The 14,861-nt window shown below is 40.3% G+C and overlaps 1 protein-coding gene across 3 annotated transcripts in view; it reads right to left on the reverse strand.

The window, feature by feature from the left end:
• LOC127585021 (zinc finger and BTB domain-containing protein 7C) overlaps positions 1–14,861 on the reverse strand; it is a 155,717-nt gene that overhangs the window by 74,895 nt on the left and 65,961 nt on the right. For 2 of the 3 annotated variants that reach the window (XM_052042160.1, XM_052042151.1), the window contains exon 1: positions 6,548–6,753. The exons of the other annotated variant lie outside the window; for it this stretch is intronic. The gene's annotated coding sequence lies outside the window, so the exon portion shown is untranslated. Of the gene's footprint in view, positions 1–6,547; positions 6,754–14,861 lie in introns of those variants that run through there. 3 annotated transcript variants of the gene reach the window in all.

Below are 14,861 nucleotides of genomic sequence, written 5' to 3' on the forward strand. Positions count from 1 at the left end.
AATTACTGCTTGCAGATACCCACACCTTACTTGTACCAGATGCAGACAACCTCTTTCAGTGGTCCTTTTCAACCCAGTGCCTGGTGGCATTGGCAGCACAGTAAGGAGACCTTGCCCCAAAATGCCCATAATAGACATTACCATCCAGCAAAGCTGAAGGCAGGTCTTTGCCAGCTGATTTTGATATTCAGAAGCATTTAAAAGTCATTAAAAGTAAATTACATTTAAAAATATACTTTTATAGCAGTAAAAGAAAAATAACATTTTAACTAAAAACATATAAACACTTAAAAAAATTTAAAATATTAAACCAAAACAAAATTATCTAACCTTCTTTACCTCCTAAAATCTTGCCCTACAATCCTCATGGAAATCATCCCATGCATAAACTTTGCACCAGGCCTGCCTTCAGAATCCACCAGCAAGCACTGTTTTTCCATTTTTCACAGTGCTTGCATGGAAGACGAAGTCTTTAGTTTTAATCACTGAACCAATCAGAACCACAAGTAAAAGTCAGCACAAACTGGCCCAAAATAGTTCACACATGAAGGCCACAAAAAAATGGCTTCTTGAGCAAAATAGCACCAATATAGCAGGGTTCAAGACAGCAGAGGACAAATGAGACCATACAAATTAGAGCAATTTTGTTAATGCACCAACATTTTCTGAAGTTCAACTTTCTTGAATCCTGTTAAGGATACTGGAAGGTGGCAATTCTAACTTGAGTTCCAGTCTCAGAATCATTCTTCTCCTCTTGCTCTGCCCTCCTCCCTCTCCCTACCAATTATCTCAGTTCTCATGGTAGCCTGGTCGAGAATAGAACAATAACATCCATTTATAGTGGATTTATAAATTTGTATTGCTGCATCATAGGATTCTCATAACATAATGTTGATACCAGAAGCAAGCAGCAGACTGGTAAAGAGCACATGAAAATCAGACACTAATAATGTCAAAAGGTAAGTGTAAGAAACAGGCTGATTATGGAATGAGGGAGGCTAAGAGATAGTATGCAGGAACACAAAAAAACTAGAAGCCAACCTGGCAGCTCAAACCTGCCCTGCCATTCAATGTGATTATGGCTGATCTGCCAAACAGGTCAGATTCACATCCAGTCATTTTGGCAGCAGTGAGTAGATCATCATAGTCATAGAATTGTACAGCACAATAACAGGCTCTTTAGCCCACTATGTCCATGCTGACCATTTTGCCAATATACACTAATCCCATTTGCCCTCATTTGATCCGTATCCTTCTATACCTTGCCTATTTAAGTGCCTGCCTAAATGTCCCTTAAACATAGTGGTTGTATCTGACTCCACCACCTCCTCTGGCAACGAGTTCCAGATATCAACCACTCGCTGTGTCGTCATAGAGTCATAGAGTTAGGCAGCACGGAAACAGGCCATTCCTTTGGCTCATCTCACCCATGCAGTCTAGATTGCCTCCCTGAGCTGGTCCCATTTGCCCACGTTTGGTCCATATCCCTCTAAACCATTGCTATCCATGTACCTGTCCAAATGTCTTTTAAACATTGTAATTGTACCCACTTCTGCCACTTCCTCTGGTAGCTTATTCCACATACCCACAGCCCTCTCTCTGAAAAAGTTGCGCCTCAGGTCCCCTTTAAATCTTCCACTCTCGCCTCAAGTTTATGCCCTCTAGTTTTAGACTCCCCTATCCTGGGAAAAAGACTGTGACCACTCACCTTATCTTTGTCCTTCATGATTTTAAAAACCCCTAAGAAACTTTCCCCTCCAATCCCCTTTAAACTCCTTGCTCTCAACTTAAACTGTGCCCTTTTCCTTTTGATAGCCCCAGCTTGGAAAAAGATTCTGAATATCTACCCTATCTCTGTTTCTTATAATCTTGTATAATTCTACCAGGTCATCTCTCAGCCTCCTTTGCTCCAGGGAAAACAAGCCCAGCCTATCCAATCTTTCCCTATAACTAAAGCTCTCCAATCCTGGCAAACATCCTAATGAATCTCCTCTGCACTCTCTCCAGTGGAAACACAGCCTTCCTCCAGCATGCAACCAAAACTGCACACAAACCTCCAAGTGTGGTCTAACCAGTACTTTATAAAGTTGCAAATAATGTCCCCAACATTTATATTTTATGTCCTGACCTATGAAGGCAAGCATGCCATATGCCTTCTTCACCACCCTATCTACCTTGTTGCCACTTTCAGGGATCTATGGACTTGAACTGCAAGGTCCATCTGTTCATCAACGTTCTTTGAACGCCCTGCCATATACTGTATATGTTTCTACCCACAGTTGACTTGTCAGGATTAAGTTCCATCTGCCAATGCTCTTTCCAATTTTTCATCTGGTCTATAACGTTAAACAATCTTCCTTGCTATCCACAATGCCACCAACTTTTGTGTCATCTGCAAACTTACCAACTCATACCTTCTACATTCACATCCAAGTCATTAATATGTATCACAAACAACAAGGGTCTCAGCACCAATCCCTGCTATACACTACTGGTCACAGACACCCGATCAGGAAATTATCCTTCCACCAATACCCTCCACCTTCTATCACCCAACCAATTTTGGATCCAATTAGCCTGCTCTCCTTGGATCCCATGGGCCTTAACTTCCTGCACCAGCCAATCATGAAAGACCTTGTCAAAGGCCTTACTGAAGTACACATGGGCAACATCTTGCTGCCCTGCATTCATCACTCTTCTTAGTTACCTTCTCAAAAAACTCAGCCAAAAAACTCAATCAAATTAATAAGACATTCTAAGGTTGGGCTTTACAGAACAAACTGACTTATGCCAAGTCTCACGACGGGAAAAGGGACTCCCTTCTTTGTGTATGCAAAGAGATGAAGATATCTTTCAAATGGGAGAACTGCACAACAACTTTTGCTTTTTCCACAATATGGTGGATAATTCATTCTCAGACAGAAATTGAAGCTAGTTTCACTACTGGAGGCCTAGTAACTAAAAAGCACAGCCAAATTTATAAACCATAGTACTTTTAATATTAAAAGTTTTCCAATGCTTTCACTGGAGCATATTACAGAGAAAAAAAAACTGATTCCAATCTAAAGAAGGAAATATTAGGACAGGTGATCAAAATCTTGATCAAAGAGGTAAATTCAAAGAGGGTCCTAAGGAGGAAAGGAGTTGGAGGGACTTTACTGTTGAACAGAAAATTCCAGATCTTGGAAGCTAAAAGGTTGAAAACACAGCTGCCAATGTTGGGATGAAAGGAATGCACAAGACTGCAGAGGTTCGTAAAGAGCTGATATCTGGAGTAGGTTACAAAAATATGAAATTTGACCATAAAGATAAATGTTTTAAGACTTGGCATAAGTGAATCCAGGCACAGATATGATGGCAAAATTAGACTTGGTGCCAGTTACAAGAACACAAGGAAATAGGAGAAAGAAAAGGCCACCAGGACCCTCAAAACTTCAGATGCTGGAAATCTGTTTATATCAAACCTGGCCAGTTCTGGTGTGGGGCAGGCGGATGGGTAATTTGTGAGGTAGTTATGCTCCTTCCTCCATTGTGCAGGACTTTCATTTCCTCAACTGTTCGGGGCTTTGGACTCAAGGTTCTCAATACCATCATGAATGTTCCTTCTCCACTTTAAGCAGTCATGAGATTACCAGGAGTCAGTGGGGATGTTGCATTCTTCAAGGAAGGCTTTGAGAACATCCTTGAACCATTTCCTCTGTCTACCTGGTAATCTCTTCCCATGGCAGGAGCTTGGAATAGGTCTCTTTCGGGAATCTGGTGTTGGGCATGCAAACAGCATGGGTGGTCCATCACAACTGACTGAATCTCCATGCCCGTGTCCCTTTGGAGCCTCCTTAAGTCCTCGCTACAGCTTATTTTCCTACCCTTCTTTGTGTCATCAATAAATTTAGCAACCATACTTTCCACATCGTTTCTATAAATTGAAAAATCTTGAGGCCCAGCACTGACTCCTAAGGCGCACCTCTAGTTACATCTAGCCAACAGGAAAAAGGACCCATTTTTCCTGTTAGTCAACCAATCTTCTATCCATGCCAGTATATCCATGCCTACACTATAATCTAAAAACCTTTGATGCAACCTTTGAATGACCTTTTTATACCTTCATATATCTAAGTATAGTGAATCTATCAGTTCTCCTGTATGCATAGCATATATTACTTCTTCAAAGATCTCCAATAAATTGGTCAAATATGATTTCTCTTTCAATAAAACCCTGTTACGGATTATTAGGCATGAGACATCCTTCAGGAATTATGTTATGGGGGGAAGCTAGTCAACTTAAACAGGAAGTAGTCTTTAAAAAAAACCTATTCACACTGATACTTTAAGGCCATGGAAACCAACCATTGGGTGTGGGACATTCTGATTCTGTACCATTGTAACTACACAGGGGAAGACAATAATATGAACGTTCATGTTAATCAGCCCTCATTGAAAACTCTCATGATGAGATTCAAGAAAAGTCATTAAGTAGCCATCTTCTGTATTAACACATCGTTAAAGACATATCCCTGCCACTTAATTCACAGTTCAGTTTTGTCACTTAGTATTCTGGCCGTTTGTAGCTATCCTTCAACACTTTAACAAAATTGATATATTTTGGGTATTTGGTGCTTTGTGCTCAGACCAGCCACTGGTATTTAAATATTCAAAGGGGTTCTGTCAGTTGGGATGTGCTCCCGTTGTAAATATGTAATTCTGCAAAAGTTACCTGTCTACACTCAAAATATTAAAATTGAGTTGGTAATTATAGCCATTGAAACTGCTGTTAATCATTTATTGTTGTCTTTGTGTTTAAAAAGTATAAAACTTTGCTGTACTGTTGAGTGTCAGGAGAGGAGAAATAGAACCTCTAGAAGACAGCCTTGTGTGCTTTTGCATCTACCAGCTTCAGTCTCCATGTGGCTTAGTCACAGTTACAATAACTGCATGTTGACTCTGCCTGATTGCTTTGAATTTTTCTAAATGTCCTGTAATAACATATTTAATAATAACTTTTAATGATTTCCCTGTGACAGATGCTAAGCTAATTGAGCTGTAGTTTCCTTCTTCCTGTCTCTCTTACTTTTTGAATTAAGTAGTTATATTTGGCATTTTCTGATCTAATGGAATCTTACCTAAATCTAGGGAAGTTTAGAAAATTAAAACCTACACATGCCTTTTTCAGGCAGTAATTCCCAAAAAAAATGAAACACTGTAATTGGGGCACTCCTGAGGAAGTACACAGCATAATGGCTGGTCAGGCATTCTTGAATCTTAATTTAAAGATATGGGTCCTCCACGTGCACTAACCCTGTAGTAAAGCAATTTATCCACACCCAGTCTGACTTGTTTAAAATCTCTATATCGAGTTTTCCTCGTCTGCGAACAGCTGAGATGGAGGTTGAGCATCATTGGAATAGCAATAGTCTGTTCAACTCCGCAGGCTTATTATCCTACTCCATGATCCTAGTCATAGTAAATCGCATTTGTGACCTCAGTTAAACTGTTTTCAGTTCTTTGGCAGGGGTCCTGATCTTAATGGTTTTGACATTAAACTGCAGGAGTGACCAAAGATTTAGGAGGCAACAATGTGTTCAAAGACTTGAAAGAAATGGAGGGTTGCAAAAGGAATGGAAGTTTGTAATGGCAGAGAAGAGAAGGGAGTGTATTTTGACTAACGGCCTGATGATTTTAAAAGGAGGATGCCGTACCTGTGAAAAGTCAGCCAAGCAATATTAGGTGGCATGGACTAGGAAGCAAAGTTGTGCGATCAGCAGTTAAGTTGGAATGGAGTCAAGAGAACATAGGTGGGTTTTTATTGACCAAAATGAGTTTGAACAGGGAGAAAAGAGAGAAAACTGTGAAAGATGTATTGAGGGACAGAGCATGGATAGGGAGAATCTTGATGGATATGGAGAAGGGAAGGATGTGACAGAGGAGGCTGAATGGATAACCTCAAACTTAGTAATACAGAAGACACATAACCAGCTACTAATATTGCACTGAATAACAAGTTTTCTTACGATCATCCAGTTGGCAAGCAACATGCAACAGGCAATGCCTCAGAGGTTTAATTGTATGCTACTTAAGAGTGTACACCAAAACTACGGTATTTACATAGTGTTTTATTAGTATTCAAAAGCTTGTGCTCTACACAGTTAAATACTGCCATTGTTACTACGGAAGGGAACAATCAAGCTCTCTTCGGAAGGGAAAATAATGAGCTCCAGATTCCTAATTGTGCCCCTCTCACAGTGATCCTGTCTAGTATTCCACATTGCACATTGAATTAAGTTATTTCATCTCCACCTCAGCATACTGGACTTCTTCTGGGAATAACATACAGTATATAATTTTTTTTAAAAATCAGTTCTTCGACTCCTAATTTTATTGAAAGGACCCACATGGAACAATAAAATTCATGACTTCAGACAGGTTCACCAAGATTCAATTATCCTTGCCTTAGACACATTAAAATATAAACTCTTGTTTTGTTGAGAAATTTAGCTACAATAGATTAAAAAAAGGTAACATACTGAGAACGAACATCAGAAAGACTTACAGTAGAGTAGGTACCTTCAGACACACGCAGCTTCTTATTGTGGGAATCACTGGCCCAAAAGACAGAGGCGCACACAGTGACAAGATGAGTGGGAGCGAGTGAGACACACTGCTTAAGCATGCTGTAGAGCAGCCTGCAGTTCTTCTCACCTGTCCTCCCGGCAGGAAGGGCACAGTGCCAATGACAAGAGGATAAGGGAAAGGGTTGGTCGCGGTACTTAAGGAAGAAACCACAGGGCGGCGGCAAGAAATGGATAAAGGCCGATTTTTTATACAAATATAGAAATTATTCCTTTAACCCAGAAATATAGTTTGAAGATTTAAAATGGCAATATTTGAATTGGTACGTGTGATCTACCGCTGTTTACAGGAGAGATAGAAAGGGGGGATATAGTTATTCTCAAATAGCTGATTTTAAAATGTGAAGTTAAAAGTGAAATCCGCCTGCATACATTACAGGGAACACAGTGGGAAGGGTTGAAAAATGTCCAAGGAAGGATTGTAGAACTGGCTTAAACCCATAGCAATTAAGGAAGGGCGTGATGTAGTCTATAATATGCCGGAACACCCTCCCTCTCCTCCTATTCCCCATGCCCAATGAATATGTTCTATGCACAGTTACCTCAGGAAAATACCTGAAAATAAATGCTAAATACCAAACTAACTGCAACCCTTAAACACTGTCCAGAATTGCAGTGTTAAATGGTGCTACTGCAGCAGCAGCTTTTAAAGGTATTACCAGTGGTGCTCAGCAGTTACAAATGCTGCCAAGAATACGCCCCTTTGCTGCCAGGCCAGTTTGAACTGGATTGCCCCACCTCTCATTCTTCTGGCAACCCTTATAGCCCTTTCGCAGCCTTTTGCATGAGGAAGACAGAATTAGGAATGTGATCTAACCACATGCTACCAGATATTAACTCACCACCACTCCCACCCCCTACTCTCCATTAACAGTCCCTCTTATTAAAACTGGAATGTTTATCAGCCCTCTCCTACACATTTTCACACAGCTAAAGCCATGCACTATACTTGTACCCGCTCAGGTTGGAGGTGGGCTGTTCAGGGTTGGCATCATCAGACGTAACATTAACACTTGCAGTGCTGCTGCATTTTGCAATGCTGAAGGCCTCTGGTATATACCTGGTGAGACAGAATTATTGATGTTTGTACTTTTTAAAAATTCATTTTATGGGATGTAGGCAATGCTGCTGAAGTCAGCATTTAATACGTAATCCCTATTTGCTCTTGAGAAGAGAGTGGTAAGAACAAGAAAAGAACATAAGAAAATAGGAGCAGGAGTAGACCACCAGGCCCCTCAAGCCTGATCCTCCATTCAATATGATCATGGCTGATCTATCCTAGGCCACTTCTCCATTTCTATGCCAGTTCTCCATCGCCCTCAATTCCCTGATTTTTCAAAAAATTACCTATCCTCTTTAAATACCCCTAATGATCTAGCCTCCACCACCCTACAGGGTAGAGAATTCCAGAGATTCACCACCCTCCAGGACAGCCATCATCTTGAACTGCTGCAGACCTTCTGTGAAGGTACTCCCTCAATGCTGCTGGAGAGGGAGTTCCACGATTTAGACCAGTGACAATGAAGTAATGCCAATGTAATTCAAAGTCAGAAATAGTGGATGACTCGGAGGGCAAGCACATTGGTAGTGGTCTTCCAATACACCTCCTGCCCTTGGTGGCAGAGGTCACTGGTTTGAAAGATTACTGTCAAAGTAGCCTACACCAAGAATAGTGATGTATTCTGTAGATGATACATGTGCATAAATTTTCAAAAAGGCTCTCTAATCACTCAATTGGCATTAAATGTCATTTTAAAGTCTGCTTCATGGTACTGAAAATTTCAGAAAAGAATTTGTTTTTTGTCAGTCGGTAGCACTCTTGCCATTAAATCAGATTACCATGAATTCAAATTTATCATGGATTTCCTGTAACATCATGGCCAATATTCCTCCTGCTGCCAGAATCATTAAAGGAGTTTCCCTTATTCACTTGTGTTGTTGTGTACAAACTGGCTACTGGATTTGCCAACGACAGCACTGCACTTCCAATGTAGGCTTCCTTCCCACTAGTCAGGTGCAGCCCTTCTCAATGGCAGAATCAGAGGTGGCAGGGTGGTGTACAAGGAGGAGTGAGTGCCTCTGGGACTGCTCAACCTTAACCCTGACGTCATGAAGTCTCATGGTATCAAGACAAAAATAGGCAAGGAAATCTTGTGTTTAATACCCCCTACCACCCTCCCTCAGGTGATGAACTAATACTCCAGGTTAAACACTACTTGTTTTAGTATAATCAAATGGCCTACACATCAGTCATTCTACTGGTACCATCAAGTCAGGTGACCAACCCTACTTCAGTGAGGAATGCAACCAGCAGCAACAGTTGAGGTATCTAAAGCTGAGATGCCAACTTGGTGACAGGACTACCTGTGTGCTAAAGAATGAAATAAGCATGCTATAAAGAGAATAATGACTACCACCCATGGCTCTGGCATCCATCATCATGAAGTGCTTCAAGACACTGGTCATGGCACACATCAACTCCAGTCTCCCAGACAATCTCAACCCATTTGAATTCGCCTACCACTGAAACTGGTCCACGGCAGATACCATCTCCCTAGCCCTGCATTCATCTCTTGGAACATCTGGATAACAAAGACACCTATGTTAGACTTCCATAATTGATTATAGCTCTGCCTTCAACACCATAATTCCAAACGAACTCATCTCCAAACTCCTAGACTTAGGACTCTGCACCTCCCTCTGCAACTGGATCCTTGACTTCCTGACCAACAGACTGAAATCAGTAAAGATAGGCGACAACACCTCCTCCACAATGACCTTGACACCCTTGCCCCGCAAGGCTCTAACTCCATTTATAGTTTTGCAGATTGACACCACCATAGTGGGCTGGATCTCAAGCAACATGTGACAGAGTACAGGAAGGAGATAGAGAGTGTAGTGGCATGGTGTTAAGACAACAACCTCTACTCAACGTCAGCAAAATGAAGGAGCTGGTCATTGACTTCAGGAAACAAGGTGGAATACACACGCCTGTCTGTGTCAATGGTGCTGAGGTGGAGATGGTTGAAGCTTCAAATTCCTAGGTGTAAATATCACCAACAATTTGCCCTGGTCCAGCCACGTTGATGCTACGGCAAAGAAAGCACATCAACACCACTATTTCCCCGGAAGACTAAGAAAATTCAGCATGTCCCCAATTACTCCTTATCAATTTTTACTGATGCACCATAGAAAGCATCCTATCCAGATACATCACAGCTTGGTATAACAACTGCTCTGCCCACAACCACAAGAAATTGCAGGGAGTTCTGAATGCAGTCAAGTCCATCACGCAAACCAGCCTCCCCTCCATTGGCTCCATCTACATTACCTGTTGCCTCAGGAAAGCAGCCAACATGATCAAGGACCATTCCCACCCTGGTCATTCCCTCTTCTCCCCTCTCCCGTTGGGCAGAAAATACAAAACCTTAAAAGCACATACCACCAGACTCAAGGACAGCTTCTATTCTGCTGTTATCAGACTCTGGAACATACCTCTCATACACTAAAGATGAATTCTTGATCTCCCAATCAATTTCATTGTGACCCTTGCACTCCACCACCATCGAGGACGTCTTCAAGAGGCGGTGCCTCAAGAAGGCCGCATCTATCATTAAGAACCCTGACCATCCGGGACATGCCCTCTTCTCATTACTACCATCAGGGAGGAGGTACAGGAGCCTGAAGACTCACACCCAACGTTTTAGGAACAGCTTCTTCCCCTCCGCCATCAGATTTTTGAACGGTCCATGAACCCATGAACACTACCTCATTATTCCTGTTGTGTACTATTTATTATTGGTAACTTATAGTAATTTTTATGTCTTGTATTGTACTGCTGCTGCAAAACAACAAATCTCATGACATATGTCAGTGATAATAAACCTGATTCTGATTTATTTCTTTACCTGCACTGCACTTTCTCTGCAGCTGCAGCATTATATTCTGCATTCTGTTTTCTTTTTACTACCATGATGTATTTATGTATGGCATGATCTGTCTGGATGGCAAGCAAAAAAAGTTTTTCACTGTATTTTGGTACACATGACAATAATAAACAAATAATAAATAATAATTAAGCAATCCCAGAAACAATGCATCAAATCAAAACTCTGCTCCTTTCACATTCAAAGGTATCTCCAAAACTGAGATGCCAACTCGATGAAACTGTAGGCAGCATAGAAACAAGCCCTTCGGCCCAACTTGTCCCTGTAACACAGGGGTAACTGTGTGCTTTAATAGTGAAAGTAGCATGTCGTGGATATAATTGAGCAATAAATAGGAGTAGCCTCATCTTTATTGATAAAGCAATGCTTGTGATTTATTAAAGTAAGGCTGTGACCAATTCAGGCAGAAGTACTTTATTCATGAAGACAGAAGGGATAATATATACTTGAAAAGGCAGGGATTAATCAAAGATAGTCAGCATGGTTTTATTAGGTGAAGATCCTGTCTGCCTAATTTAAACGAATTTTTGAAAGATGTAACAACATGTATTGGTGAAGGCAGTAGGGTTGATATAGTGTACATAGACTTCAGCAAGGTCCCATTTGGGAAACCCATTCAAAAGGTAAGACTCCATGAGATCCAAGGCAAATTGTCTCCAAAACTGGCTTGGTAATAGAGGCAGATGGTGATTGTGGAAGGACTGCTTTTGTGATTGAAGCCCTGTGACTAGTGGTATACTGCAGGGATCCATGTTGGTTATACACATAATGATCTGGATGTGAATGTTGGAGGTATGATTAGTAAGTTTGCAGATGACATGAAAATTGATGGTGTTGTTGAAAGTGAGGATGGTAGTCATAGGCCACTGGACAAATCTTAATCAGTCAGTAAGATGAACAGAGCAATGGCAGATGAAATTTAATCCTGATAAGTGTGAGGTAATGCAATTTGGGAGGACTACTAAGGCCAGGACATACACAATGAATGGTAGGGAAAGAGGGTTAACTGTCCACTATTTGGAATTATACCTCTAACAAAGGAGGATATTTTGTTGTTGGAGATCAAGGTCATCCTAAGGTCACTGCTGCAGGAGCTCCTCAAGATACTGACTCAAACCTTGATAGCTTCAACTGCTTCATCAATGACCTACCCTCTTTAATAAGGTCAGAATCAGGGATGCTGACTGGTCATTTCATAATGTTACAGCTCATCAGATCACAAAGCAGTCTGTGCCCGAACACAGAAAGACCTGGGCAACATTTAGTCAGCTGACATCTGTTAAGTGAAAACAGATTTACAATTGGACCAAGAACACTTCTGTTATCTATGGTCCAGTCAGTATCACACATGACATTATGAGAACTTATTATAATACTGTTGATAAGATATCAAATCAAATGCTCAGGAGATTCAAAGCAGGCTTGAGCAAATATGGCCAGTAATCATGAACACTAAGCATTCTGATGTTAAAGGACGTCAACAGGCACTTAATAATGTGCAAATGCTGTGTCATGTCAAAAATTAGAAATATCAAATAATTATAAATAAATATAGCAGCTACTAAAGCAACTACTTTTTAAAAAGTCTGTGATAAAAAAGGAAATTCAAATAAACAATGTTTGCTTTTTAACCATCAATAAAAGTAATGTTCTCTACTAAGCTTAGGAGGAAACCATTTGTGATAAAGAAATTAAAATTCCTTCACTGTATTATTCAATATCTTGTATACTTTCGTCATAATTTCTGTCAACACCTTTATTGCCTGCATATCAATATTTCTTAAGGATAAACCCCAAAAGAAAGGCCCACATGTCATTGCTTGTTGGTCAATAAATCAGTACAATCATCCAAGATAAATTGTGAAAGTAAATCTTTATTTACCATTTTGCCCTCCCTCAACATCTGAGATGTCTATTTTTATTCACCAACGTAGTAGATCCTAGTCTATGAGTTTACACCTTCATTTGCATGACTAATTAATTTGTATCAAATGATCAAATTATTTTTTTATAGAATCTGGAAAAGAACATGGTTAGTGACTTATCTTCCCAAATTGCAATGAATTTTCTCCATTTCTGTGCTTCCATTATTCTTTTCGTATAACTAGATCAGTGCTACAATACAATAGTGTGAGAAGACTTAAAGTATCATGCAAGGGAAGCATTTTCTTTATTTTTACAGACATTTCTATGGAAAGTGCAGCTCCCTCATTCACTCAAGCTCAAACACTTTACAAACTAATCTCCTAAACTCCAATAAACAACATAAAAATAAAACAAGCATATCAAATTATTAATGAACATTTTCTCAAAAAAAGTCTTCACATAAAAAATTGATTTGACATGGCTTTTTCTTTGTCAAATACAATATTACATTAAAATGCATTGTGAAAATGTTTAAGTATCACAAATGATTCTGATAAATAACAAGACTATTCTCTTTCCCCAAGGAGTACATTGTATTTTAATCAAGGCATACAAGTACTACACACTTCTTAAGCTCCATGAGGTACAGCAATCCTGATACCTCCATACTGCAATAATTCCACATAGCTTCCTGTGTCTAAAACTAACTGGTATTCAAAATTGAACAAGGTTCATTGTACTGTCAGAAACAGAAGAGGCTGAAGATGCCGAAATCTGGAACAAAAAATAAAACATAGGAAGTAAATCCTGATGCAGGGTGTTGACTCGAAATGTCGACCATTCCTTTGCCTCCACGGACACTGCTTGACCCACTGAGTTCTTCCAACAGTTTATATTTTGCTTCATTAAATTGTCCTGCTTTTTCAAACCATCAGAATATGTTTGTTTGCCAATAACCTGGCAGAAAGACTGTTGGTCAATCTACATTAACTCCTCTAAAGTCTCCAAAATGTTTTGATAATGTTATGATATGAATGACATTATAAAAAATTGAGAATTGCCAATTACTTTCTAGTAACAAAATTATTCATTCATTGAGGAAAAAAACTGCAGGGTTATCAGCAAAGGGTTGTGGAATGGTACTGCTCTTGCAGAGTGCCAATGAGCAAATGGACCTCCTTCAATGCCATAACTATTCAGTAAGTCTAGGCATGTGTTGCCATAATCCCAACAGATGGCAAAAAAAAGGGTAAAAGTAACAAAAGCAAAGCCATCCCTATCTCCACAATTTCTATATCATATTTAGGATTCTTGGTATTAAATCAACACATATTGTGCAGATACATATATACTCTTAAAAACAATGTTTCTCTCAAATGCAACTCAATCACTTAGAACTACTAATGTCCTCTAATGCTGGATATGGCAGCAAGCACCACTGACAATTTTGTTTATGGGTGTCCCACTGCAAACTTTACTTATTCTCAAGGCTCATCAGGCCAGATGTTTCATTGCAAAGTATGGGTTCAAAATTGTCAGTGACTACAGGCTTACTTTGGTCTGTCCTGTGCCTGGGAGAAACAAACTAGTGAGAAATCAGCCATATTTGGATTGTTTCTGGGGAATAAAATCAAAATGTTAGGGTTTGTTCAAGGTAGCAGGGGAGACTAACATTTTTTTGAGTCATTGAGTAAGGAAGGAGATATACCTGAGGGTTGGATTGTGGGGTTTGGGACCTGGGACTCAAGCAATCATGTTGTTTGGGGAGCATTAGGCTGGAAGAAGTCGAACTAGCACTTGGGGGACCCAGTCTGTGATTGAACAGGTTGCCAGGGCAGTGCTTCATTATGGGCACTCCCAGACCAACAAAGTCCAAGTTAACCTACAATGCCCACAAAACACTGTCAGTAAGCCTAGACACAACAGATTCTGCAGATGCTGGAATCTGGAGCAACACACACAAAATGCTGGAGAATCTCAGCAGGTTGGGCAGCATCTATGGAGGGAAATAAACAGTAAACGTTTTTTTAAATATATAAGGAATAAAAGAGAGACACGAGTTGATATAGGACCAATCGATAACGGTGCAGGAGAGATTAGAATGGATGATAAAGAGATGGCAGAAGAACTAAATGAGTATTTTGCATCGGTCTTCACTGTGGAGGACATCAGCAATATACAGTTAGTCAGGGGTCTCATGGAATGGAACTGAGTTCAGTTAAGATTACTAGAGAGAAGGTGCTAGGAAAACTAAATGGGCTAAAGACTGATAAGTCTCCCGGACCGGATGAGGTGCATCCCCGGGTTCTGAAGGAGGTGGCTTTAGAGATAGCAGAGGCATTTGTGATAATTTTCCAGGAATCGATAGACTCCGGCATGGTTCCGGAGGACTGGAGGGTCGCAAATGTAGTTCCGCTGTATA

Source organism: Pristis pectinata, chromosome 2 (genome assembly GCF_009764475.1).
Source record: "Pristis pectinata isolate sPriPec2 chromosome 2, sPriPec2.1.pri, whole genome shotgun sequence".
NCBI classification, from domain to species: Eukaryota; Metazoa; Chordata; class Chondrichthyes; order Rhinopristiformes; family Pristidae; genus Pristis; species Pristis pectinata.